The 27,358-nt window shown below is 41.7% G+C and overlaps 1 protein-coding gene across 2 annotated transcripts in view; it reads left to right on the forward strand.

Moving 5' to 3' along the window:
* Positions 1–27,358, forward strand: part of MAML3 (mastermind like transcriptional coactivator 3) — a 307,203-nt gene that overhangs the window by 98,480 nt on the left and 181,365 nt on the right. The gene's annotated exons all lie outside the window — the stretch shown is intronic.

A 27,358-nucleotide genomic window follows, 5' to 3' on the forward strand; every position in this document is an offset into this window, starting at 1 on the left:
GCCTGCTGTAAGAAAAGTCTTGGGGGTGGGGAGGCGGGTTAAGTGTCCTGAAAACATCCAGCACTGTAGGGAAAAATTGGGAAGAAATGATGGACACGCTAAGCTATATCTGGAAACTGAAAGGCTTGCTTTTACCTTACCAAGAAGAAATGAATCAGGGATAAGGGAGAGGGGGAGGGAGAGTTAGCACACATCTAGTCCTTTTGCAAAAAAATTCAGGTATGCACCATTGCTCAGAGCCCTTCTTATGACCAAAAAGACGTTACAGGCCTTAGTGGTCAGCCACCACAGCACCCTGAAGGTTCATCCTGTAGCATCTAAAAGCCTCCAGGGTGAGGACTCTGCAGTACTGAATAAGTCTTGAGGACTGGCATTTTGTCTAAACTTGGAATTTCACTAAATAAATGTATATATGTTCAGTCCATTCCCAAATGGGACAATGATAGCTACTGTTGTGTGACTCTGTCTTATGCATTTTAATGCAAAATAACAAAGTGAAACATCTTGTTTGAACTACAGGAAGCTAGATTATCATGTCTCCTTGCTCATTTAATCTATGTTTGGGAGCTGGTTTGGGACTTCTGCCCTTTGTTTTTTACTACTGTGGTTATAGTGCTAGCCATGTGGTGCAGAAATTAAACAGTGCAGGCTTCCCATCATTTTATCTCCATGCCTGGAAGAGCTTCATGCTAAAGTTCTCTAAATTAGGCTCCTATTAAAGGCATAGGAACAGGACAAGTTGTTGTTGTTGTTGTAAAAGTGAAAACTCTAGATGATTTGTACGACTTGCTTCCAAGTTAAGTATATTTAGGATTACAACCTTGCTCTTGCAATTTTTAAAAGCTGACAGGAGCTTTGTTCAATAATGAGAGTGCGACTACCAGAGATGCAGGAAATGTGCCATGTGGAATATAGATATGTCATAAAATTAGAAGTGTGATGTGATCTCGGCAGGATTGTCATGGCATAATTATGCGGCAGCACTTCAAAGCCAGTTGGAAAGTTGCTCTAAAGTTCATTTGAGTTTAGCTTTCCAAACTGGTGGTAGGACCTGAATCCTTCTGTTGCAAGGGCAAAGTGAACCAGCCTAGGAAGTAGCTATAAAAAAGTGCAAAGCTATTCAGGTGGCTTCCCCAGGCTATCAGCACAGGTGTGCCTCTTTCGTTCCCTTTCAACACAGATAAAAGGAGGTGAGCCTGACAGCAGGGGACCTGCTAAGGGGACAGGCAGGTGGTCTTATCCCGAAGAGCCCCAAGAATGGCAGTCCAGGCAAGAAAGTGTTCCTTCTTTAGTCTGACATTTTTTTTTAAAGTAACGTGGCCCTGTTTAGAGAATTGGATAAAAGAAATCACTACACCTAAGGCGCTGCTGCAGATGGACTTGCCTGATGTCAGTGCATTTTATACACACTATTTTTTTTTTAATTATAAAATCACATCCCAATTGTACTTGATTTCTTTCCTTTGTTTGTATCACCAAGCATCTCCACAGGCTTAAATAAAACAAATGAATCAGTCATGCCCCACTGACAGTCTCTAGAGTGAATGCCCCTTTCCATGCTCAGTGCAGACGTAACCTTCTTCACAGAACTCAGGAACAACTGAAGCCAGGGTTTTCCTGAGTGAGACCTCCAGCCCATCTAGCTCATTATCTCTGGCTGGTTCCAGTTTTCCAGAATCTCAAGCATACCTATTACCAGAAAAGTAGAGAGGAAAATTATGTATGCCACCCTGAGCTCCTCAGAAGAAGAGTGAAATAAAAACATTTCATCTTGGGATGTCAGAGTGGACTACATGGGATCATCTGTGCACAAAGCATGTATTCTAGCAGTGAGTTAGGGTTCCCAGGTATCCTCATCCACGTAGCCCCCTGCTTTCTGGACACAACTTTCCCCTCCAAACACCCTCCAAACTTCACCCAATCTGGAATAATTCTGCAACATGTTGAGGTCATCGGGGGAGGGGTGATATTGGTTTGGGGACAAAACTCTGTGGTTAGAAGCTAATTCTGCCATAGTTTTATCCAGAAGCCAGAGTGTCTCCCCTGATGTCTCTGATGTACCAGGTGATGTCATGGTATTCTTCCCCACTCAGGGAACATGTCTGCATCCTCTGCTGGCAATGCCAATGGACCTGGTAATCCTATTCACACATTTACATTTTAGTATAAAATTAGCAAAATGCGCATTTGAAGCACTGTGAAAAATAAACTGAGTTAATTCTTAGGTATGGTCTCTGTCATCCATGACCTAGGGATGATCAGAGACCATTTCATTGAGACAACTTCCAGTGCTTTCTTTCAGTGCTGTTGATGCTAATTGTACCTAAATATTGCTTATTTGGCTGGTAGAATGCCAGCTATATAATGTAATTTGCTCCAATGTTTTGTAGTTGGAATTCTGAACATATGGAAGCTACACAAACCATACTAGATTATGGTGCCTGATGTACAAGTATGTGTTTTGTAGATTTTTGTAAAAATGAAAAATGCTGGAAATACTTGTTTAGATAACTTGATTTTGGTATATTATGAGAAATTCCATTGTAAGAATCCAGAATTTTATCTTTAGAAATCTTGTATGTAAATATGTCTCCTGAAATACTGGAATGTTTGTGAAATTATTTGAAAAATTGTATAATCCACAAGATCTTGAGCAAAATAAAGGTGTTGTAACCTTAATATACTTATTTAGAAGCAGGACATGTTGAAATAATAGGACTTCTGACTAAACAAGTTTAGGATTGGGTGTATGTCTTATGGACAGCTAAATTCTATATTAGGGTGTGTATGCATAGTTGCTATTATCAAATGCATTTTTCCATGTCTCTCCAGCAATGTATAGTTGAAGACAATACATAATGTGATGTAATTGTACCCATCTCCAACAGCAGCCAATAAACCAGAAGGGGAATAAAGAAACTCTAATGCAGTCACATGTTCTGAGACTTTTCAGTAACATGTTATCTGTACTTGGGAGATGCAAGGGATGAGAAGGTTGATAGCCTCCATACTTCACCACACAATATGGAATTTTGTACAGAAACTTGTATAGCCATGGTCAGTATCTCTAGGCCCTGGCTTATTTTTGCTGGTCTTTAGGAATGTTATCTTCTTCTTGCTTGGCATAAAAACCCTATGGGCAAACTCAAAATACTTCAATATCTGCCTGGAAGCTGGGAGATATTCTGAAAATGTCACATAGGCCAGGTTTAATATGTTCCTGGAAGATAACATCACTATTAATAAGTGAACTGCTAAATCACCTGTTCTTTCTGACCACATTATAGGGTTGAGATGTTGCCTCTAGGTGTTTATTATCCCGTGGTCATTGTGACAACCCCCCCCCCAAGTCTCTCTTCCTGCTTAAAGTAGCCAACCTAGAAGGAAGAAGTAAACAAATACAGACAGTGGATGTGGAACTGAATTAGATATTACATTATAGAAAGGCTTCGAAAATATAATTATTTCTACAATCAGTGGAATTCAGTGAAAATTTTTATTCTGTTTTTGCAAATGAATTAAACAACAATGTTCTTAGGAGGTAGAATAAACATTCATAGGAAACCAAGGTATGTGAGGAGCAAAGCTTTCCAAAGCTTTCATTGTCTATATTAAACTCTGAATAATACTTGATCTTCATCCACTGAATATGTCTTGAGTGAACCTTCAATCCCCATAGACAGCTGACAGATCTGGGAACAATACTGGTGTCCTATAAAGCTTCTCTGTACTGACTAGGGCCCATTCTGCACACATAGGATAATGCACTTTCAGTGTGCTTTGGCAGATGGATTTTCCTGTGCAGAACAGGAAAATCTACTTCTAAAGTACATTGGAAGTGCATTATCTATTGTGTACAGAATAGGCCTAGGTCGGAATGTTATTTCATCTGATTAAGTGTTATTTACTGTGACTAGCAGTAGTTGTTCAAGGTGTTAAAGAGTGCTATTTACCGGTTAAAGTTTTCATCTAGATAGCTTGAATGCTGGGCCTAGGTCTTTCTGTACTCATAGCATGTGCTGTACCGCTGGCCTATGTGCACACAGTATGAATCTGGTCTGACATGGGATTTTCAGAAAGTTTGTGCAACTATTACCTGTGTGAAATAGCAGCAACTCACTCTGTTACCAGCTACCACACTGACCCCTATCATTTCATCTGTCTCCTTTCTGCTGACACCAGAGTTGTTCTTCAAACTTTACCTCTGAGTGCATAGCATCTGTTTTACTTTAGCTCATTGCCCTGACCTAGATAGCCCAAAGTAGCCTGATCTGATCAGATCCCGGAAGCTAATCACAGATGGGAGACTACCAAGGAAGTCTAGGGTTGCTATTCAGAGGCAGGCAATGGCAAATCTCCTCTGAACATCTCTTACCTTGAAAACTCTATAGGGTTGCCATAAATCAGGTGTGACCTGAGAGTAAAAAAAGTTAGAGAACTCTCTGTTTAGGGACAATTTAGTTCCTTCTCTGTTCTTGGAAAATAGGTAACAGGTATATAAGAAGATAACATGATACTGTGAACCCCCCCCCCAAAAAAAGTAATACTATTATGAAGAGGAAATGATGATTATCCAATTGTGTATATGGTGGTGTGTTTTGCTTTCTTTTCTCCTGTCAAGTCACAGCTGACTTATAGTGACTCTGATGGTGAAACTCCAGAGGAACTGGCTGACTATTTTGTGAAACAGGATGCTGGTCTAGACGGATCACTGGTCTGATCCAGCAAGGCTGTCCTTACTGCTTGCAGTTGCCCCCACAAAGGGTTATGGGATCTCCTTATGGCACCCCTTGCTGCCCCCTGCCACTCTGTTGGCTAGCAGGAGAAAACTGAAGGAGGAAATAACTATCAGTGTGACCGTATTGCATCACTTCCAGAACAGTGATGGGAAAACCTGGAAGTGACATTATGCCTCTCTAGGAATCATCTCCAGGAATAGGTTTTAACATAGATTTTTCAGAGGTCCCTAGAGAGGCAAACAGCACTTCCATGTTTTCCCTGGAGAAGACATGACAAATGACATTACACTGGCAGTGCCCTCTTGGGTCCTTCCTCACCCAGACTCCTGCAAGTTGCCAGCCACTGTTTAGTAATTCAGTGGCCTTCTCTACATAGAATCGGGTTGTCTTTTGTTCAATGTATTATCCCTTCCTGAATGACTAATCCAGTAAACACTGATGTTATTCTCCAAATGATATCATCACTTAATCAAATCTGATTAGCTATATAGCATTGTGTTATCGTGCCATTCACTGAGAGTGTCTGATTGGCCACAATTGCCTATGTGACTAATCTAGGAAGAAGCAACTGCCAGAAAGAAAACAGCACTGGAAAAGCTACTGCTAGAGAAAGAATGGTTTCAAATAAAGTGATCAAAATGATATTCGGGAGGGGGGGATCACACTGAAATAGTTATTTCTGAATCAAAATCATAACTGAATAATATTTGGGGCCTTGAAAACTGATGATTAACCAGAATTTTAACATGCATGAACATGTATGGAGTCTGATCTCGTGGTGATGACCATACATATGGTTGAAATCAGCTGTGAGTTTTAGAGCATCTATCAAACCACTAGTTGGCTTCATTAGTGATCTCTGAGATGAAAGCAGCACCTCCACAAGTTAAACAATTGAATCTCCAAGTCCTAGAGCTAACTAGTACATTTAAGTTCCTGTTATAACCCTTTGTTTATCTGTGATTTCCTAAATGAGTCATCTCCCTTTCGCTTCTTTCTTGCTAGTGAATCCTCTGTTTGCCTCTAGTAATGCCATTGTCCTTATGAGTAGAAAAATATATTACATACTGTTCAGGACATTGATTACAATAATGTTCAGAATACTGAGGGTTTGGTGGGTTTTTTGCATATATTAATGAGAATCATAGGAACTGTTTTCCTGCACTGTGCCACTAACAGTGCAATCCTAAACAGAATTTACACCATTCTAAGCCCATTGATTTCCGTAGACTTGAAATGTTCTAGCTTTGTTTAGGATTTCACAGTGAGATTTTAAGTAGAGGAATCATATCATTTATTTATTTATTATTTGATTTCTATACCGCTGCTTGCCGTAGCCTTGCAGCAGTTTACACATACAATTCTAAAACAATAAAACCCCAATAAAATCCCCATTAAAATAGCAATCACAATGGCAACCTTAATCTCCAGTAATCCCTCCTTGTTCAGGGTGGGGCACTAGATCTAATTTAATGTAATGAGAGCCAGGGCCAAGATGAATTTGGGAACCAGTCGGAAAACCCCTCCCCTGGGACTCTGTCCTGTCCTCAACCGTATGCCTGGCAGAAGAGCTCCGTCTTGCAGGCCCTGCGGAAAGCTGGTAACTCCGGCAGGGCCCTTAGCTTTTCCGGGAGCTCATTCCACCAGGTTGGGGCCAGGACCGAAAAGGCCCTGGCCCTGGTCGAGGCCAGGCATATGTCCCGGGGGCCCGGGACAAACAGTAAATTCATACCCGCAGAGCGAAGGGCCCTGCAGGGGGGGCATATGCTTGGATACTTCCCTGTGTTTTCAAAAAACTCCCTAAACATTGGAAACCATTATGTTAGAAAGTAGATACATTTAGCAGAAGAAGGAGAGTTGGTTCTTATATGCCGCTTTTCTCTCCCCAAAGGAGTCTCAAAGAGGCTTACAGTCGCCTTCCCTTCCCTCTCCCCACAACAGACATCCTGTGAGGTGGGTGAGGCTGAGAGAGCCCTGATATCACTGCTCGGTCAGAACAGTTTTATCAGTGCCGTGGCGAGCCCAAGGTCACCCAGCTGGCTGCATATGGGGGAGTGCAGAATCAAACCCGGCTCACTAGATTAGAAATCTGCACTCCTAACCACTACACCAAACTGGCTCTCCTTTACTCTCACATACTGGTTTCCTGTGTGCACTAGATGCATATTATGTTCACTTGGTGGTGGTGTTTCCATTCAGTGTGAAAGTCTGAACATCAGAATTGTTTAACTCATCTTATAAATGTCAGGCAAGAACTCACAATCTCCAGAGGTGCATCAAGAAATGTTGGCAATAATAATAGCATCATCCTGGAAACATACATAATATTGCTTCCCACATTTTCCAGAGATACATCAGAGCATGTTGTCACAATGAATTTTGGTGACTGCCACCATTTCCCAGTGTGTCTTTGAAAAATATTGGTACCTGAATCTTTTTAGAAATGTTTCCAGGATATGAGATTGTCTGCATGGATTGTCAAGACAGCAGGTTATGTCTGCAGTACCCACCTCCCATTTTGGTGTGTGTATGGAAAAATGCTTACATTTGTAAAAAAGAGTAAAGAAACAGTGTGCTGATTTCTTTGGATTTGCACTGTACTTTGTATTTTTAAATAACCTATATGACAAGCAATGTTCTTAATCTGTATAGATTAGGCAGATAAATGAATTACCTACTTTGTATTGGTACTTGTCCCATAACCATGTTTTGAACAATAGAATCACCATCATTCTCATGTTGCCTACACTGGATAACACCCCCCCTCCCCGACTTTAAGCATGCGGGAACCTTTGTAATTGTGAGACAGGGTAGTGGATGGAGCTACAAAATGGCTGAAGCAAGAGGCAGAGCCAGCCACAAAAATGGGTACCACAAGAGGCAAAGCTAACCACAGAATATTATGCATAACTCTGATAGTAACTATTCAATATTTCAGGCAAAACTCTGTTTAACAGGATACGTTTTAAAGTGAAAATATTGTTTTAAAATATTTTTCTTGCATAAACACAGCTTACCTTTAGTCACATAGAAAAAATCCCTGTGCTTTAGTAGTAGCTTCTACCAAAACGTCTTCTTAAAAATCTGCACAGCCAAACAGACATCCAATGGCTGATTAGAAAGCCAGTTGGGCAAAAGCCCCACCTGGCCACACCTTCTAACAACACTTTGTGGGCACTAGGAAAGCTACCTGGCCCCCATGGGTACTGCATTGGGGACCTTGGGCCTACATAGAAGTGGTGGGGAACTTAGTGTATTTTATTTTTGTGTCATATACTTTTAGCCTAGAGATCATCAACACGTTTCCTGTATGAAATAGATTGTCTGCATATGTCTTGCCATTTTACTCTGAAAGGCTAAGTTCAGAAAGGGCCGGGTGTCTGAAAGCAGAATATTAGCAGATAGTGAAGATTATACTCAAGAATCCATTTGTCTGGCACAATTAAAGGATTTGAGTAGCTTTAGCTCTGGTGTAACTGCTACTGTTGTGGTCTGACAGCAGCAATTCATATTTGCACCATTAATTAATCTTTTACTCTACTTGATTTGATACTTTAGGGGACAAGTTATATGAAATTCCTTTGTGTGGTTAAAATTGGAAACTATAAGACATACAGTCTGTATTACAAGTTGGGGGTAACTGGAGCAACTAGAAATAGCACAGTTCATATAAGATGCAATGTATTCTGACAGGCTTTCAAAAGAAAAACTTTTGGCTTCTCATAATTGAATGGGTCTGGAGGATTATCCTACTGCTATTTGCTTATTGCTTTGTTGGGTTAGTTTTAACATTATAATATTTTTATACATTTTGAATGTCTTTAAGTATGTGTTGTCTATTGCCTTGTAAGTCAGTACAGAAAGTCAACATACAACATCCTTATACATTGTTCCTCTTAATATTTGTGAAACAGCCTTGGGGGTGGAGAGTGTCCTGGCTGTCCAAGATGTAATAGGGCCAATCAGGGTGCGGCCAGCTTTGGCCCTCCCTCTCCAGCTCCCTCTCCAGCTCCCACCCTCCTTCCCTGGATGCTAGCCACATTGCTCTCAGAGGCCTAAGAGAGAGACACAGAGACACAGAGAGCCCTGGCAAACCAAAAATGACCCCTGATTACCTGCTATGGCTCCTGCTGTGAGGGAGAGAGACAGACAGACAAAGACAAACTGCAAAGGAGCCCCAAACTACAAACGACCGTTGCTTCCCTGCTACAAAGGAGCCCTCCTATAGCTTCTGCTGAGAGATCTGTGCCTGCCAGTGTCCCCTGGGTCCTAGCGCCCATTGCATTCATGGTTGCAATGGGCTTTCTTGCTAGTTATAAATAAACATGATAAATACTAGGATGGATCCATCCATGCTCCAAGGAGCTTTACTCTAACTTAAGTGATTCTTCCTTCAACAGAAGAGCCACTTAAGTTGGAGGAAGGTAGCTTAGGTTGGAGAAACACTTCAAAAGTATGTCTATAGATAGAGGTAGGATCCACCACACAGTCTTTTGCCTTCACCTTTGAGAGTTGAGCCCATTACATGTGAAGCTTTCATGCGGAATGCGCCATTATTTTTGTTTCTTTTGAGTCTGCAGGTGCATGAAGTATGCAGAGAGTATTAAATCCTGAAGGTGAAAGGGACCAGGGAACTGTTGAAATGACTTTGAGAAACATTTTGTAGTAAAAATTGAGAATACTTTGCCAAAAGGTATGCTGTCATGAAACTCATTATTTTCTATGCCTGAAATGGAAGGATCTCATTTCTAAAATGGAAGGAGCTGTACTTCAAGTCTGGCTGAATAATATCACACTTGCTCTAGAAGCCACTCCCTTTAATCGCAGACATGTGAACATCGCTTGTATTTTCTCATTGGTAAGGAGAAGCTAGTGTGTACATGTTCAAGGCATATTTCATGTATTCAGGAGCTGAGCATTGCCACTAGAAATACATTCTGGGTCTAGGAAAGACTAACTGAAGGTAATGTTACAGAAACTATAACAATGCAATTTTGAAAGCTGTAGACCATGAGAATTACATTTGAGGGATTCCATGGACTATGTCCTTTGACACCTCTGAACTGGCAGCTTCACAATGCCAGTTTGCAGTATTTGTAATAATAAGTGGGAATGAACTTTGGGAGGGAGGAAATCCACATAAATAAATATCTAGTAAATGTGAAATGATGAGCAGCTTATTTCATAAAATTGCATCTCCATAAATAGTTGAAAATGTTAAATGACTCATTAATCAGTTACTGAAGCTTTACATGCCATTATAAATAAAAACTTGTACTGTTAGTAAATGTACAACTGAGCACTTGAATTCCCGTTTGTGTGTAAATCTTGATTTTGCATTGTGTTGGGGATATTTCTTCTCTAGTATGCAGAAGAAAAGTGACTAGAGAGGGCAAAGGAAGCTACAAATTTGTCCAGTGCATTTTGTTTAAGAATATGGAATACTGTACTTTTCACCAAGGCCATCTCAAACACCTATAAACCATACACAGATGGATCAGATTAGAAAAAGCCGAAAGCAAACTAAAGTAGCAGCAGTGGCAAGCTCCTCTGAAAACAAGCTGCACTTTCTAGATCAGGTTCCTGAAAGAGCTGGCTAACATATGGGCAAGAACTCCTTTGGGCATTTGCAGCCACTTACTCAGCACATATGCTCTCACTTAATTTTGTAAGGAAAAGGGAACTCTCAGTGCCCTGTTTTCTGCCTTTATCTGTAGGCTAATTGCTTTCCTTGACTTTATTTATGTTAAAAGTTTTGACTGCTTTAAGAGACCAAACCACCTATGATTCAGTTGTTCATATTAAAATCAGTCTGTGGAGTGTCTTTAATAAGGTGGTTGTTACATCCACGGTGAAATCTTGCTGTAGTTCAACGGCTAGGGTGTGGAGGAGCAGGTTCAGATACTTCAAACATGGCAAAGTGCTTTGAGCAAGCCATTATCCCAAGCCTAGTCTAGCTTTCAGGGTTATTGTAAAGAAGAGGAGCATATAGATTGCTCTTGGGAAAAAGCATCTTTTGGTTTGTCGGTGGTTTCACTGTCCCCACTTATTCTCCCAGTGCAATTGGAAGAAATTGGGACACTGAATAGTTGCGATGCGCGGCCCGGCCCTGATTCCCTCTCCCCGCCCTCCCTCAGTAAGAAGCTTCCCGGGCCGCAAGCTTGTGGCCTGGGAAGTTTTTTACTGCGGGGGGGGGGCGGGGAGAGGGAGCCGCGGCCCGGCGCCATGGCCTTCACGGCCCGGCACCGGGCCGCAGCCCGCAGGTTGGGGACCACTGCCTTAGAGAACATATTTCCTATGAAGTATAGGAGGGTGTCTGCTCTGGGTTCAGAAATTTAAATGGAGATGGGCCTCCTCAGTTTTAATCCAGAATTCTGGAACTCCAAAAAAAGGCCTTCTAAAATAGATTTATAATCTTCTAGGAAGCACATCTTGATATTATTCAGCCCAATATTCTACTGATTTTTCAGTTTTCTGTAGTTCTGATATTCTAGCATTGCTGTGCTATTTGCTATTTCTCTGAGAGCTGTTCTGATGTCTCTGGGCTTGTGAAACAGGGCAGAGCAGCCACTACCCTCCAGGTGCAAAGACACCAGCGCTCAATACCCTCCATGTTGGGCTGTGAGTGAGAAAACTGAGTGAGTCAGTTTTTAGAAATAATGATGATGAACAGAAAGATGGGGAAAAACAGCAACAGGTCTAGCTTCTCAATAAACAGTGGCCAGGCCACTATTCTTTTCTGATGAATAATATCCAGTTACATTTCACAAAGGTGTGAAGGGGTGCTGTGTTTGCTGCTGCCTCCCTCTGGGTTTCCCAACCCTACGCGCCTCTTTTTGTCTCCCATCACCCTTGACCTCACAAAGGTCTGTAACTGCCACCAGTGTGGTGTAGTAGTGGATAGAGTGGCAGGCATAGAACTCTGGGAAACCTGGGTTTGAATCCCTACTTTATACCATGGAAGCTTTACAGGGTTGTTGAGAGAAAATGAAGGAAGGGAACATGATATCCTAAAAATGGAGGGAGGAGGGAGAGTGGTGTTCTAAAAGCCGTTTGGAGTCCCAACAAGGTGAAAAAAGCAGGAAATAAATCAATAAATGCATCTGCCCATGGGGCTTGAAACAGTGGCAACATCAGAGGATCTTTGCACTCCACACAAGGACTAGAATATTTCATCTGTTTGATCCTGGTTTATCTAGTTCAAGGTGCTGCCGTGGGGGAAACGATATGAGAGGAGGTAACAGGTATGGCTTGTACCTGCCATCATCTCCTGGACCAGATCCAAGGAAGGCTGCCAATTCCGTTTTCCTTCAAGGCTTTCAGTGGGGCAGAAAGAGCCACCCTCTCTCCACTGGTATCACGGCCACCTGGCTTCAGTAAGCTACAGAGACACTCTGCAGTCTGTTCAGCCTGGAATAGCACACCCAGGAAGGGAATATATGCCTTTTCCTCTATTGCATGTATTGACTACTAGAGGTACTGGCTTTAAAAGCCTGGGGTGGAGTGTGAGTCAGCTGCATCCTACAAAAGCATTTAAGCAAAGTGTGGGATGACAACTACATTTCTTCACTTGCTTCTTTCTCTTCCCCAGCTCAGTACATGAATTTAGATGAAGGTATAAAGTGTTCAGCATTCAACTGTTATTTATAATGGGCAAAACCATACAAATATGTGTTGTGTGATCTGAACAAACTTCTGTTTTGTACATCTGACATAAACAAGCATGCATTTGGAAGAAAGTATTTTTTTATTGTTCTGATGGCTTCACTTTCTTATGGTTGCTTCACAAGATGGTCCATGCGATACTCTTGAAACTGTTGCTCATATTCAACGATTACTACTAGCTTTGTTTGGGTTTCAGGATATCTAAACTTCAGTCTTGGGCTTTTTAAAATTCCTTGTGCAACACCATCTTGAGGTGTGTGTGTGTGAAGGCATCACAAATGTCTTTATTGTATCACATATTTCAGGACATCTGGTTTATCAGTTGTCACAGACCCTTACATTAGTTTTGGACTGAAAATAATAGGATGGAAAAGAGCTCAGTGCAGACATGTTCCCAGCTGGGTTTCTTTTTCTGTGGTGAGCAGTGTGGCTTCTAAAAATGGCTCATGGGGGAAGTGAAGCATGCTTGAATGCTAGGACGCAGAGTGCACTGAAAGACCAAACTATTTAACTATAATATATATCTTATGGAAATGTCCTTAAGAGCACAACCGAAGAACTAGGGCCTTGCTATACTTTCTGTTAGCCATGTCTTAGAATTAAACGGGGGGGGGGGGGGGGAGATCCAATCTATGGTACTATGGCTTCAGTACCAGTTGTTTGTTATAGTAGTTAACATAATTCACAACAATAAAAGACATTATATTGGTATGCATTTTCATAGAACTGGCACATACATGATTATGTCATTTTTTACAGTAAACTTTGACATTAGTCTGGAAGCAAACTGGCAACCAGTCAAGGTCAGGTTTAGAAACCAGCCACACTGCCACTTTCTGGGTCTTTCTGAACTGCCTTCAAGCTCTACCCCCACCCACCCCCATTAACCCATTACAGTAGTCAGGTTGAGTGATTGCCAGAGATTGCTTGTTCAAGCACAGCTGGTCTGAAGTCTCATCGTCACCCATTGGAGGAGGTGATGTGTTGCAATGTGGCAAAGAGGAAAGCCCTGTCTTGGCATGTGATGTTCCAAATTGTTAAAATGTATGGTACTATACAGAATGATGGAATGGGCATCACTGGCCTCAAAGGGTAAGGAAGTCTGAATGGAAACAGAAATCTCTAACAACCTAGATTCCCCAAAAATAAGACACCTGAGGGTTTAAAAAGCAGAGGCTACAGTAAGAAAGAACACATGAAGGCAGTTGCTCCCAACTCTCTTCTTCCTGGTGCTACCTTTGAGAAAGCTGGAGTCTGGCTCCTTATCAGTTGCTGCTTCCTGGCTGTGTCCCATCTTCATGTCCTGAGAATCAAAGAAATGGCTGCCTACCCGAACGGTACCTTCTGCACCTGGAACAGAGCAGGGGGAACAGGTTGATTCCCAAGGGAGGAGAATGCCTTCCAGTGTGTGGCTTTTTCACTTATCATGATGGCATTTGATGTGCAAAACAGCCTTGAACGGAGGGAGCATTGCCCTGGTGGGGAGAGGGGAGAGGGCTTTGCAGATCATTACTCATTTATTTGCGCAGCAAGCTCCTTCCTCTGCCCATTCAGGCAGCTATTACTAGCTAGTGAAAAGTCACAAAGCCCTGTCATTAGCAGAATCAATCACGCCAGAGCCCTGGGAGAACCCTCCCGTGGTCTCTCATTTACTCAGCTAAAGGGTTCAGAGCCTGCTGTCTGCGGTTGACTCAGCTCCCAGGTCTGCAGCTCAGCCTCTTTTCAGCAGTTCTCTGGGCTTTGCTTCGTCCCCTCCTCTTCTTTGTACTGTTTATTGGGAGATGCACTTTGTGGATTCTGCACCCAAGGAAAAGAAAAAAGAAAAAGAAAAGAAAGGGCTTTTTCCTAGTATGCATTCTTGTGCTCTTTAGCATATTGCCATAGAGACATCAGTGTTTTGAATGATCTCTCTCTATTTAATCCTCCTTTATTTTCCCCACAAAGTCCCTTTGGTTTGGGATTGCATGCTGACTTGGTTTTGTTCTGCTTTTTCCACTTCCCTTTTAAGCATCCAGAGATAATTTTGCTGGCCAGGTGCTGGTCAGTGAAATCATCAAAAAGACATTTGGAGAAAAAACAGTAATTGGTAAGGAGGCATCAGGGGAAGGAGCAAGCTGAATGGACCATGGGCATCTTAAAGGGAATCAGAACAAATAAAACACAGGCGAGGATAGGGGAACTGCTCGCCAGCCTCTTTGCCTTCACAACTGGAAGCTGATAATTGAATTTAGATGGTGGTGTCTGATCTGTCTGAACAGTGCCCTTTAGTTCTGCTTACAATTCCACTGAAGCGCATATGAATCCTTCCAAATTAAGAGTGTTATCCTCAAGAAATAATAAAATTGGCTAGATTATATAGATAGTTAGGAAGATTCCTATGCACAGCCTCGATGTCTTTATTTGGCAAGCCCCTAAATCATGGGTTTGAGGGCATATGAAAGTCAATCACAGCAACTATTCAAGAGTTCTGTACTCAGATCTTCCTCCCACACAGACAGAAAACCAAAAGGCAGCTTCCTGCATGTGAAGTGTCTCCTAAATCCTTGCATGTTCTATTGTAGCAAGCAGTCATGGCTCGTTCTTCCTTTGGTTGGACATATGAGGGCCACACTTCACAAAAACACATTTTCCTGCAAACTTGAGGGACCTCTTAGGGTTGCAGGAAATTGTGAAAAATTTAAAAAGGTCATAGGGCGGTTAAACTCTGCCCATATTAAACACACCTACTGCTGGGCAGCTGGAGAGGGACTCAGTGGTGGTGGTGGCAGCAGCCGTGATGGTGGTGGGGCCTGGGAGTCTGGCTACAGAAGAGCCCAGCAGACACCAGCAAGTCTGGCCATGGTGGTGCTGTACACTGCTGCTGCAGCAGAGCCCGAGAGCCACTCCAGGCATTGCTGTGGCAGTAGCAGATACCTAGAGCCACTTGGGGCCCATTTGCAGCTGTGGCAGAGCCTGGGAGACACTTCTGCTGTAGCTGGGCTCCAAGGTGAGTCACGCCAGACAATGATGGGGAGGATGGGATTTACCCCATGAGTTTCACAGCCCCATCTGTAATTTATATACTACTTCATCATGGCTCAAAAGTGTTTTATCTATCCCAGAAGCTGATTTTTGCACCAAATGCTACTTAGGGATCCCTTTGGAGCTATCTAATCGGCAGCCAAATCTGAGAGTTTGGTTTTAGCAGCAGACAGAATGAATTAGAGTTGGTGCAATTATGTCAGAAAATGTTGACTTTGCACTTTGTCCTCAAAAGCCAAATATTATAGATGAATTGCTGCATTGACTATATAAGCAGATATAGTTATGGAGGAAGGAAGACTCAGGCAGGGCAACCTGCACGATGCCACAGAGAACACCTTGTATGGAACAACTTTCACCATTCGCTCCAAATTCCCAGGGAAAAAAATGTCCTTTCTCATGCAGTCCACCTGGCCTCACCTTCCAGCAGTACTAGCTAGTGCAGTAATAAGAGCAGACCTTCATTGGGATTTGGGGGCTTCAAGTAGGTACAGCTAGGGACAAGCTGAAGGCTTGATACATCCCTTGTGACATTATAAATGTGCATTTTATGCATCTGTTGCAGGGAGCTCTCTCATGAAAGCTTATGGTGGAATACATTCTGCAAGTCTCTAAGGTGTCATTGGACTCCCAGTTTATTTTAATGTTACTGACTGACATAGCTACCCCTCTGAAATTATCTTGACCAATCAGATACCCATGGAATCTGTGTGAAAGTTTTGGTCAGCTGCAAATGCCATTAACTGAAAACGCAGCCCTACTGCTTGTGAGATGGCACAATGTCATTAGTTTTTGCATTAGCTAAAAGCCTGATCCTTAGCAAGGGTGCTGTGAGGGTGGCTGGAGAAATTGCTAGAAAAGAAATCATCAGCAGGCAGCAAGTCCCAAACAGTTATGGCCAATTTAAGTTTTCGAAGGCATATGAAACTGTCATGCTAGAGCCTGGAAGAGAGTAGGAAACTGCTGCCAAGTTACTTAGTTCCTGTCCTCTTGTTTCAAGGCTAATGTGATATACCTGTGCTGATGCGTCTGGACTGATGGGTCCTGACCTTAGGGTGGGTCACATCAGCAACACCATGAGCATATTTTGAAGAAATGGCAAGAAGGTCAGGGGAGGGGAAAAACAGAAGGAGAAGGAGAAGGAGAAAGAGAGTGATGGAAAAGGGTGTTTGTGAAATACAAGGAAGAGGTGGTTTTCTTTTGCCATTCCATAGTCCTGATCCAAACTGACTGCCCAGGTGGTTGTTTTTGGCTTCTTCTTGTTAAAAGAGGGATGTTCTAATCTCAGCTGTCCCAGGATCTGTATAAAGTAGATCCTTGGGCTAGAAATGGTGAAGGGGATGGTTATGCCACTGCAAACAAAGTTTCTGCATTCCATGCTGTTTCATTTATTTATATTTACGCTTTTGTTGAAGGTTGTCTTGGGTACCTTTTTGTTAGCTGAGAGGAGTTTCATAAATAAATCTACAGCATAGCTGTAGAAGTAACATCTGCCAAGAAAATAATATCACACCATTGTATCCTCTTTTTCTTTAGTCACTCCACCCTTTGAAACTTTGTGGGTATATGTTTGGTAGCTGTGTTAAATGCTGCCTTGCAGGGCAATAAGCAAAACTTTAGCAATTCCTCTCATTCTATTATTTAAAATTATCATCGAAATCAAAGGTTGCATTAGTGTTAGGTAGTGGCTAGAGGGTCAGATGATATAGACAGCTGGGGAACAAGGTTCAAATCCTTGGCCAGGCAAGGATCACCTTAAGTTGGTCATTCTCTTAACCTAAACTTGACTGCTGTGATAATGAAATGGAGGAAGGTAATCCCAAGTATGCCACCTTGATGTCTGTGGAACAAAGGATAAAAATATTATATGAAATGCAACGTCATCAAAACTATACAGATATGGCAAGATGTGTCTCTTTTGGCTATCAACAAACTTACTGACTTTTTATGAAGAATGTGAAAATGATTATGGTTGTTGTTGGTGGAATCTGGTTATGTTTCGCTGATGGTGGGGATGCTAGTGGGTGAGTGTAATTTTGTGAGACTACATGGGAAGCAATCTTTCCCCACCCTTTCCCCCTGCCTAGACTCAGCCAATGAGTATTTTTTGTATAGAGGGGTGTGGAAAGGAAGAAGAGTCTTGTTTGTTTGGGTTTAATTTTTTCAGCTGGTATTAGAGGCAAAAAAAGACATACAGCACCTGGGCATTGTGATACAAATAGAATTGGTCTGAATGACCACATTACTTTGCCAGACGTATTTCACACATCACTTCACCTCCTACCCTTTGAGCTGTAACTTTTTGAGTGATGAGACACATTCCCTGTGCTGTAATAAGTAGGTGTGGAGGCTGTGAAAGATCTGCTTAGTGGCTTTCATAGCACTATCTTGGCTAAATTAACTAACAGAAGACACTTTGCCAGAGCATGATTTTCCAGAACGTAAACCTTGCCTTCATTAGTCCTTCCCCTTTATTTTCAGAATGAAAGGGTGTGATCTCATCTATCATTTGAGGTGCAGATACCTAGGAAAACAGGAGTCAAAACTATGCCAGATGTTTCCCAGCTGATGGGAGCCCAGTTCTGCATCGACAACATTTCCTGTGTGTAATTTCAAAGAGAACAGCACAGGCAAGCTCTAAGACTGTTTATGCACTAGGAACTTCACTCCCCCGGCTCCCATGCAGGAGCACAAATCGGGGGCAGATGAGGTGTACCAGGCCAAATGCTTCCCCATGTGGGTGCAGGAAGAGGTGGGGCAATCTGCCACGTCTAAAACTTCAACCTGCAGCCTGGCATGAAACCTGCAGTGCGTAAACGGTCTTAGTGGCAGCCACTTTGGCAATCTGCACAGGGATTTTCTTTTGGAATTCAATGTCTTTGTTTCTAAAACAGAGTCTGCCCTGCAGGATAACTTCTGCAAGTGCAGAGTTCTAAAAGAACTTGGCATAGATGTGTAAGAAGATGTTTGGGTTTCAGTGACACTGTCAAAAGTATTAGTCAAAAGTAGATAAAATAGACCCAGACAAGTGGGAATAAACTGAAAAAACTTCTACAACTCATTTAATGACATAAATTGCTCTGTGTTTGGCATTCTCCATTTATACTTTTTTTGGTAGATGGCAAGGTTTAATAAAATGCTGTTGGATCATTTTTGCTTCCATTGATATTGAACCTAAAATTAATATATAGAGTGGAATTCAGGGGGAAAAAAACCTTTAATTTTCATATATTTTCTTCCTGGTGGCTTTGTTGCTGTTCTGTTCTGTTAGTGCCAAAGGGAAATACTTAATAAAGACTAGATTCATGGCAACTGACAGCATATTCCATACAATTCCCACAGGTTTTTACTTATATTAGTTTTGGGTATGTGTTTGGCCCCCACATCAGATTAATAAGGTATATGTTTATTGGACAATTAGCAAAGTGAATTTCCTGTACACATGGTACAACCCCATCCTCTTAACTGCTACTAAAGTCTTAAAAATCACTCTACACCTGTCCTTCAAAACTCAAAATTAAGTCTTGAGCATTACATGTATATCATGCAGCAAACCAACCCACAGAGGAGTTAGAATAGCTCCTTATGGGAATTCAACCTTCAGACACTTGAAGCAATTTTGAATTATTGAAGTCTATGGACTATCTAGAAAGTATAACACATTAAAGAGGTGGGAATCAGATGGCAAAGTTGTGAAAAAGGGGCCATGAACTGAGTATTGATTAAAAAGTGGCAACATAAAAGGGAGAGCGTGAAAAAGGGAGAGTTTGAAAATGTTATGGCTCTGATCCTTCAGAGGGAGTGTTTGTTTGTTTATGTACAGGCCATTTTAATGAGCTTGAGTTTCCTTTGTCAATTATTTGGCAAAGTATGGGATTCTGGGGTGAGGAGTTTCCCAGCTTCTTAAATCTTGGAAAACCCCAACCTTCTGGACTGTTGAGCTGTAGGATCTTGGTTTATTGAAATGGGCTCTGTTATTTCTAGTTTGATATGGCTAGTACACTGCTGAGATACAAGTAGTTTTTCCTCCAAACACTTCTTATAAGGTAAAGGTAAAGGTATCCCCTGTGCAAGCACCGAGTCATGTCTGACCCTTGGGGTGACGCCCTCCAGCGTTTTCATGGCAGACTCAATACGGGGTGGTTTGCCAGTGCCTTCCCCAGTCATTACCGTTTACCCCCCAGCAAGCTGGGTACTCATTTTACCGACCTCGGAAGGATGGAAGGCTGAGTCAACCTTGAGCCGGCTGCTGGGATTGAACTCCCAGCCTCATAGGAAGAGCTTTCAGACAACATTTCTGCTGCCTTACCACTCTGCGCCACAAGAGGCTCTTAAACACTTCTTATAAATACTGCAAATTGTAAACAATATTTTAAAACATTTTCTTGCTAATACAATCTGAGATTCTATATCTCTCCACATGCACACACACACACACACACCCTTGACATTCTCTAATGAGTGGATGTTTTAATTGATTCCTGTATATGACTGATTCCTAAGCATTTTTCCTGGATGGTTACACTGCATCTAATTCTAAGCTTATCATTGCATATGAATAAATTGTTGTCTTCTGTTAGCTTGTACTTGTCTGTTTCATATCTTTAGCTTCCTTGAAAGAGAGGCTCACTGAATGAGAGATAAAAGTTGAAAATTGAATGCATTAATTTAACACTCTTCATAAGCACACAAGAAGAACCATGCTGGAGCAGACCAAAGACCTATCTAATCCAGCATTCTGTTCACAGAGTTGCCAACCAGCTACCTCTAGGAATCCCACAAACAGGAAGACTGCAACAACATAATCTTGCCTGTGATTTTCAGAAAACGAATTAAAAAGGCATACTACCTCTTGTAGTGAAGGGTGTAGATGTCCATCATCATTGTAGCCATCAATAGCCCAGTCCCCAGGACTTGTGCAATTTTCCCCTTTGGTATTTTTTGGTTCAGGTCTATTGGATCTGGAAAAAAAATAGAATTCCTGCAAGATCCTGTATCCCAATACTGGTACAGTATTCAGAACTGGGCCTTTCCAGAAAATCCATTGTTTTACCTGAGTAACTATTTGAGGAGTTTCAAAATGGCAGTGCAGAATCAGCTACAGAATCACAGTACTGGAAGGGAGCTGTTTTTGTGACATGGTATCCATATTGTATTATCTTCAGTGTTTCTAGTTTGGTTCCAAGGCCAGTTACTCTTTTCTGCATTAAATCCCTAGATCATGTGCCTCCAGATATTGGACAGCCAAGGTGAAATTGTGTATTGATCCAGGAGACCAAACCTCAAATTCTCATTCTGCCATTAACCTCACTGGGGCCTATTATGCACGGCTGCTGAAACGGTGGCATGGAGAACGAGGAGGAGGAAGAAGTGAAGGAAACCGATTATGCACGGGACGGAACACAACGGTGGCAAAACCCAGAGTATCCGATTATGCACGCGGATACTCCGGAGCCGCTTCTGGTTGTGCCCTGGTCCCGGGAAGCTCCACTTTCTTCCGCATCTCGCTAACGTGGCTTTTTCGGTGGCATACGTTGACTCTGCACCCGGTTGCCGCCTGTAGCGTGCATAATTGGTGATTTTAGCCACTGCCATTCCACCCCGAATGCAGACTTTCCACTCCGTGCATAATGGGCCTGGATGACACTGAATCAGTCACTATCTTTCAGCCTAACCTACTTCACAAGGTAGTCAGATCTTCATCAATAATCCTGCTTTATCGCCTATTGCTGGCTGAATATGGCAGATGAATAAAAGCCAGTTCAGCTTTAACATCTGGGCATTTGTATTTCCTACTTTGGGAGGCCAGTTGGGTACCTGCCCTGTCCATTTTAGGGATTCAGGTCAAGATATGGCTATTTTAGTGTCCCCTTGCCCTAGTGTAATTATCTGAGTTTCCTTTGCTGTGCATGTATGGATATGTCCGTACTGTTTTTTCCCCCCGATATGGCAGATTATTATTTTGTCATTAATGGTATTTGTTGCTTTATCTCTGTGTTACTGAGATCTACCTATGTTGTGAGATGCCCTGGGAATCCCCATGTGAAAAAGTGAGGTTAATTTAAAGTAAAAAGTTGGTTTGTTTGACAGAGAGGCTTTCAAGGAGACAGAAATAGTACAGTAAATGTGAAATGAGCACGTATAGTTCCTATTTTCCCAGTGATCCTTACTCCAGAGTACTAGTAGTGTATAAATAAGGGTGTGGGGGATTAAAGTTTGTTGATTTGGTTGAGGGAAACATGTTGGCATGGAAAGCATAAAAATGCTGACCATTGCATAACTTCTGTTAATTTAAGTTAAATAAGGGTAGCTTTCAATTAAGTTATGTGCAACTGGGGTGGATGCAGAAATACTGATGGGATGAATCATCTAAACATGTTTGTGCTAATTGTTGCTTAGCTTTTATGGAGAAAACAACACCATAATAGCTTTTTCAGCCTGCAGGAAACTCCTCAGACAACATTTTGAATTGCTTCAGTCCTTGTATGAATCAATTTAAGTTAGTGTTGGTGTGTAAACTTGAAAAGAATAGAAAGAATAGTGTTTTAAATTTTTAATCTTATCATTCTCTTCCCACAGTCTTACAGTTTATCTGTCTCCCTCCATGTCAGTAAGCTCCCTCCAAACTTGTTTTGAGAGAAAGTTTACTATACTTACTAGGAAAAGTATAGGATACAGAAATTTTGTCTACTACTGCAATTACCGTTTATTCTTTCTCTACTACTACTACTACTACTACTACTACTACTACTACTACTACTACTACTACTACTTATTAAGTTGATAGTAGTATTCTGCAAGGCAATTTAGTTATTGTTACATTAGTCCAGCACAATCAAAAGTAGTTTTGACCCTCACATTGGAAGTCCTTTGTTGTTATACTGTGATATGATTGATGAAAATTATAAAGGGAATATCCTCCTTGAAGAAAACATATTACTGCTTCCCTTCACATTTGTTTTGTGTGATTATCATTAAAATATTATTATTATTTTTAAATACATTCCCCACACTGCTGTAATGTTTCTGTTTAGCCTTGTAAGTTGTAATTCTTCGTTGCACTAGTGCATATGTTATATTTTTGTAAGTGATAAACACTATTTGTGAGAATCCGTGGAGGAGATTTACACAATTTAGTTTTGGTCAGCCAGTCATTTGACAAACAAGATTTCCACAGCTTTTTCAATGAATACTTCTTGTGCATTCCCACACTTCAGTGAAACCCTACAGGGTCATTGAGTGCCTCTTTCATTCTCACCAGTGCCAAAGTAATGCTTCCTGGTGGAGAAAATGATTATCTTGCTGTCACTTAACATTGAATCCCATGCAACTGTAAGAAGATTTTTTAATTGCCATTCTAAACTGGATATTTGTTGTGGGCCCAGTTTGGAGTAAAGCAATACAGGAATGAGGGTGTCATACAATGAATTTACTTCCATGAATGAGCTGTCTCTGAAGTGCTATGGTCATTTCAAATAGTGCCACTTTCCCCACACTCACGCCCCTTTTCATTGCGCATCTTCTTCAGAGGTTTGGGGTTTTTTTACATACTTAGTTGAGTGCTATGGCACTCAGCCAATATAGCGCTTGACTATAGACTGGTTGCATGGCTGGAAGTAAGGCCAGCACTGATTCCAGAGACAGGAGAAGTGTCAGTAATGGACAATTCTGATAATGTGGAGGATATTTTCTTTTGTTGACTGGATGGTGATACTTTGATTGCTCTTGTTTGGGTTAAGGGTCTTTTAAACTGTTATTATGCTGGTGTCTATTTGTTTTAAAGCTGCCTTGGGCATCATTAAGTATTTGAAAGTTATCGCTTAGCGAAGAACCTGGAAAGGTTGCTGTTGGCGGCAGAGGATAGGACTTACAATAATGGGTTTGAACTAGGTGTAGAATGGTACCAGCCAGATGTGTGTGTGTGTGGGCGGTCACCGTCAGATGAGTTCAGTGGAATCATCTGCTTAAGAAGGTGGTGAGCTCCCCTTCACTGGCAGTCTTCAAGCAGCAGATGGACAGATATTTATCAAGGAAGCTTTAGGCTGATCCTGCACTGAGCAGGGGGTTGAACTACCCTTCCAACTGTATGATTCCATGATCTTGGGGAGAAAAGAACAAGCCATTGAGTTGCAGCTGACTCATGCCAACCTCGTCCATGAGGCGTTCCAGGCAAGAGAGAAGCAGCGGTAATTTGCCATTGCCTTCATCCACATAGCACATCTTCCTTTGTTGTCTCTCATCCAAATTCATACTATGGGGGATCCTGATTAGCTCCCTAACTCTAATGAATGTGGGTTTAGCTGTGCTGTTTGCTGTGGGCAGAGGGAGGCAAGGTATAAATATTTTAAGTTAATATTTTTAACATATTTTTAAAAGACAAACCCTACCTTCATGCCAAAGGAACAAAACATTTTGGGAGGGTATTTGATCGTGAGTCTTGCCATAATAAATTTACTTAGCTCAGAACATGTGGACTACTAAAACACTGCAAGTGATAACATTTTCTTTCTTCCATTTTGTCTCGGTTACGACCAATCTGATTAGCAGACCTTGACTGTTAAGGTTGCCAGAGTTTAATTTCACTCTTGATTTGAGTTTAGGGTTTTTTTTGTTTTCAGAAATCTGTTGCCTACTTGCTATTAGAATGAAACACTACACTGATTAACAAGCAGAAATCAAGGCATGAGACAATGAATTACTTTCTTTAAAAAGATCAGTTGCTATCTAAGTGAAATGGTCTTTTTTCTTCCTACTCTTTAGTTTGCAAGAAACTAAGCTTTGGCACAGAAGAATGTATAATAGCAATTATATTTCAGGAAAATTATCTTTGTCTAATCTTCAATTTAGTCCCATAAAGCTACTGCTTACAGATTGTCATTGACATATTTGCATAGCAATTGAGAGTAAGAATTACATTAATCTCTTATTTCTCTCCTTTACACCAGTGATGTTTTCAGTGATGCAAGGAGCTCTGCCGGCATCAGAATGGGTTGATTTGTCTGCTTGTCTGCCTCACTGCAGCTGCCCAGGTTCTGTGACTTTGGCTCCCTGTATGTCCAGCAAGTCCCCTGCACCACCTTTTCAGTATTCACAGGGGACTGTTAGGGAAAGAGGAAGGTGGAGAAGATCTGTCAGCACTTTTCACTGGTGCTGCATAGGAGCATTATTTGTCCGTTTCCATTCGATCCAGGTTTTCTAATGCCATTTGCTACCCATGGAATATAGGTTTATTTACAAAATGCTATATACACTGATTTCTGTTACTAATTCTACCTGAAACGGATTAAAACATTACAGCGGCTTTTGGACAGGTAGTTTCTGTCCATTGCCCGTTTTCTATTGCAGATATGGGCTTCCTCTAATTTATATGGTTTTCAAGAGGCAAATGACTTTGGTTCTCATAATGCATTTCAAGTTGCCTCTGAACTACCTGCCTACTGCTAGATTCATCCTTCCTTCTTGAGCCTAAGAAAATGTTCTGAAACGGAGCTCAAAAGAAAAACAATGCTAATGTTTTCTTTGAACTTGAGACCAAATAATACAGCTTGATTTAGTGTTGCAATCCTTCAGATTGGGGCTGGAAGTCTCTTGGGATTAGAGTTGATCTCCAGACTACAGTTCTTTTTTTTGGGGGGGGGGGAATGACTGCTCTGGAGGATGGGCACTATGGCATTATACCCTGTTGCGGTCCCCTCTTCCCACCTCTCCTCCTTAGATCCCACCCCCAGATGGTTCAGGGATTTCCCAACACAGGGTTGGCAAACCTACATCTTGCTTTAACTGCAGGTATTTAACTCAGTGTTTTTTTGGTGGTTGTTGATGGGCCCATTTTTTGGCACAACTTGGCTGCTGGGATTTATTCCGAGTAATTTATTCCATCCTTCCTGACCTACTGTCCTATATAGCTGAGAACTAATTAGTTAATGTTTGTACAGCACTTTGGAGCTGTAATGCCCTATTAGGTTCTACTCTGTGCTTGATGCATGAACTGAGCTCCCATTAATATTAGTGGAGGTTATAGATGCTTAGTATATCTGTGCTAAAATAATTATACTTATTAATGTATTTCACAATATTCATAACAGACTGTTGTAATTTAGCTTAAGTGTGTTTTTAAAAAATATATATATAAGTGAAGTTAAACTTGCAGTTAATTCTGAAACTTCTCCTAACACGCAAGATGCAACCTGCAGAATTAAACCTCTGTGAGAAAAAAATCTCCCACCTCTTTTCTTGGTGTTTTCACTGCATTCTTTTTGCACCACCATCCCTGGCCAGAGACCACAGTCTTTCTACATTATGCAATTGGCAGGGTACCTTTTCTGGCTATGAAAGCAGGCATACAACACCCAGCCCAAATCATATTTGATGACTGGTAATTACAGTGCTGTCATATAGAAGGGGAGAGCAAGACGGCTGGCTTTGTCAAATCACAATGAAATAACCTGCTGTCTGTCTGCTGACTTAATAGCTTTAATTGCCAGTGAATAATCAAGATCTGGTGGATGTGTTTGAACATATCAGCAGGCGCCAAATATTTCAATTAAGACCAAGTTGTGTAACTACTCCTCCTTCCCCCCTCCAGTGGTTGGAACAGTTTGGAAGAAGTCCCGAAGCTCATAGAAGAGATTTTGGGGTATTATTATTGAAGCTGGACCTTGAAGCTTTCCATATCACAGCAACTTTCTCTGAACCAAACTGAATGCCATGTTCAAAGATTTCTTTCTGAGTCATAGCTGTGCCTGCGAATTTCCTACCAATTGCTTGCATTCCATGCCTGCCAGATGGGCCTCATTTCATTTTTATGCTGGAAAGATCCGTATCTTGAATAGTATAAGGATGTTGCAGGAGGGAAAGAAAAGGCAATGTATTGGCAGGGCCCTCCAGGAATATGTAGTATAATGTCTATCCTCAGATTTGGACCTTGTTCCTGACAGACACCTATCAACATCTACAACTTCCTCAAGAAAGTGGTTCGATAGTTATTGGCATTTGAATGCATCAGTATGAATTTACTTTGTCTGGACCCCACAGTTCACCCATGCACACCTGATCTATACCACTTCTACTAACAATATAGTACAGTATGTGACACAGTGCTGAATACTTGACAAGGCTGGAGAAGTGCAAATGTGAATTTGCAAAAAGATGTGAAGGCAAAAATCAACCAAATCTGATGAAATTTTTGCCTTAGTCTATTTCTGCTAGTTCACAAAGGTGAGATTTGGGTCATTATTCCCACCACCAATTTTATAATACTTATTTGTGCAATTTCAACCTCATTTTTCTATGTGATTATATATGAACACACATGAGGCTGCCTTATGCTGAATTAGATCTTTTGGTCCATCAAGATCAGTGTCATCTACTCAGCTTGATAGCAGCTCTCTGGTCTTAGATCTTTCACATCAGCTACTATCTAATCAAGAGCCTCTTGTGGCGCAGAGATGCAGTCTGAGAGCTCTGCCCATGAGGCTGGGAGTTCAATCCCAGCAGCCGGCTCAAGGTTGACTCAGCCTTCCATCCTTCTGAGGTCGGTAAAATGAGTACCCCGCTTGCTGGGGGGTAAACGGTAATGACTGGGGAAGGCACTGGCAAACCACCCCGTATTGAGTCTGCCATGAAAATGCTGGAGGGCATCACCCCAAGGGTTAGACATGACCCAGTGCTTGCACAGGGGATACCTTTACCTTTTTACTATCTAATCTCTTTACCTGGAAACACTGGGCATTGAACCGAGCAGAAGCTTACCACTGAGCCACAGCCCCCCCTCCCCATATAAAAGGAATGGAACAAAATGAAATGTTATGACAGTTATGTGAAATCATAGCCAAGAATCTTTAGGGGCAGCCTGGTTTCCACTGAGTAACCTAAGTGTATAAGATCGGGTTCTAATGTGGAAGGGACATGTAACCAGATAACAACAGGTTCCC

The sequence above is a fragment of the Paroedura picta genome, chromosome 10, assembly GCF_049243985.1.
Source record: "Paroedura picta isolate Pp20150507F chromosome 10, Ppicta_v3.0, whole genome shotgun sequence".
Classification (NCBI taxonomy): domain Eukaryota; kingdom Metazoa; phylum Chordata; class Lepidosauria; order Squamata; family Gekkonidae; genus Paroedura; species Paroedura picta.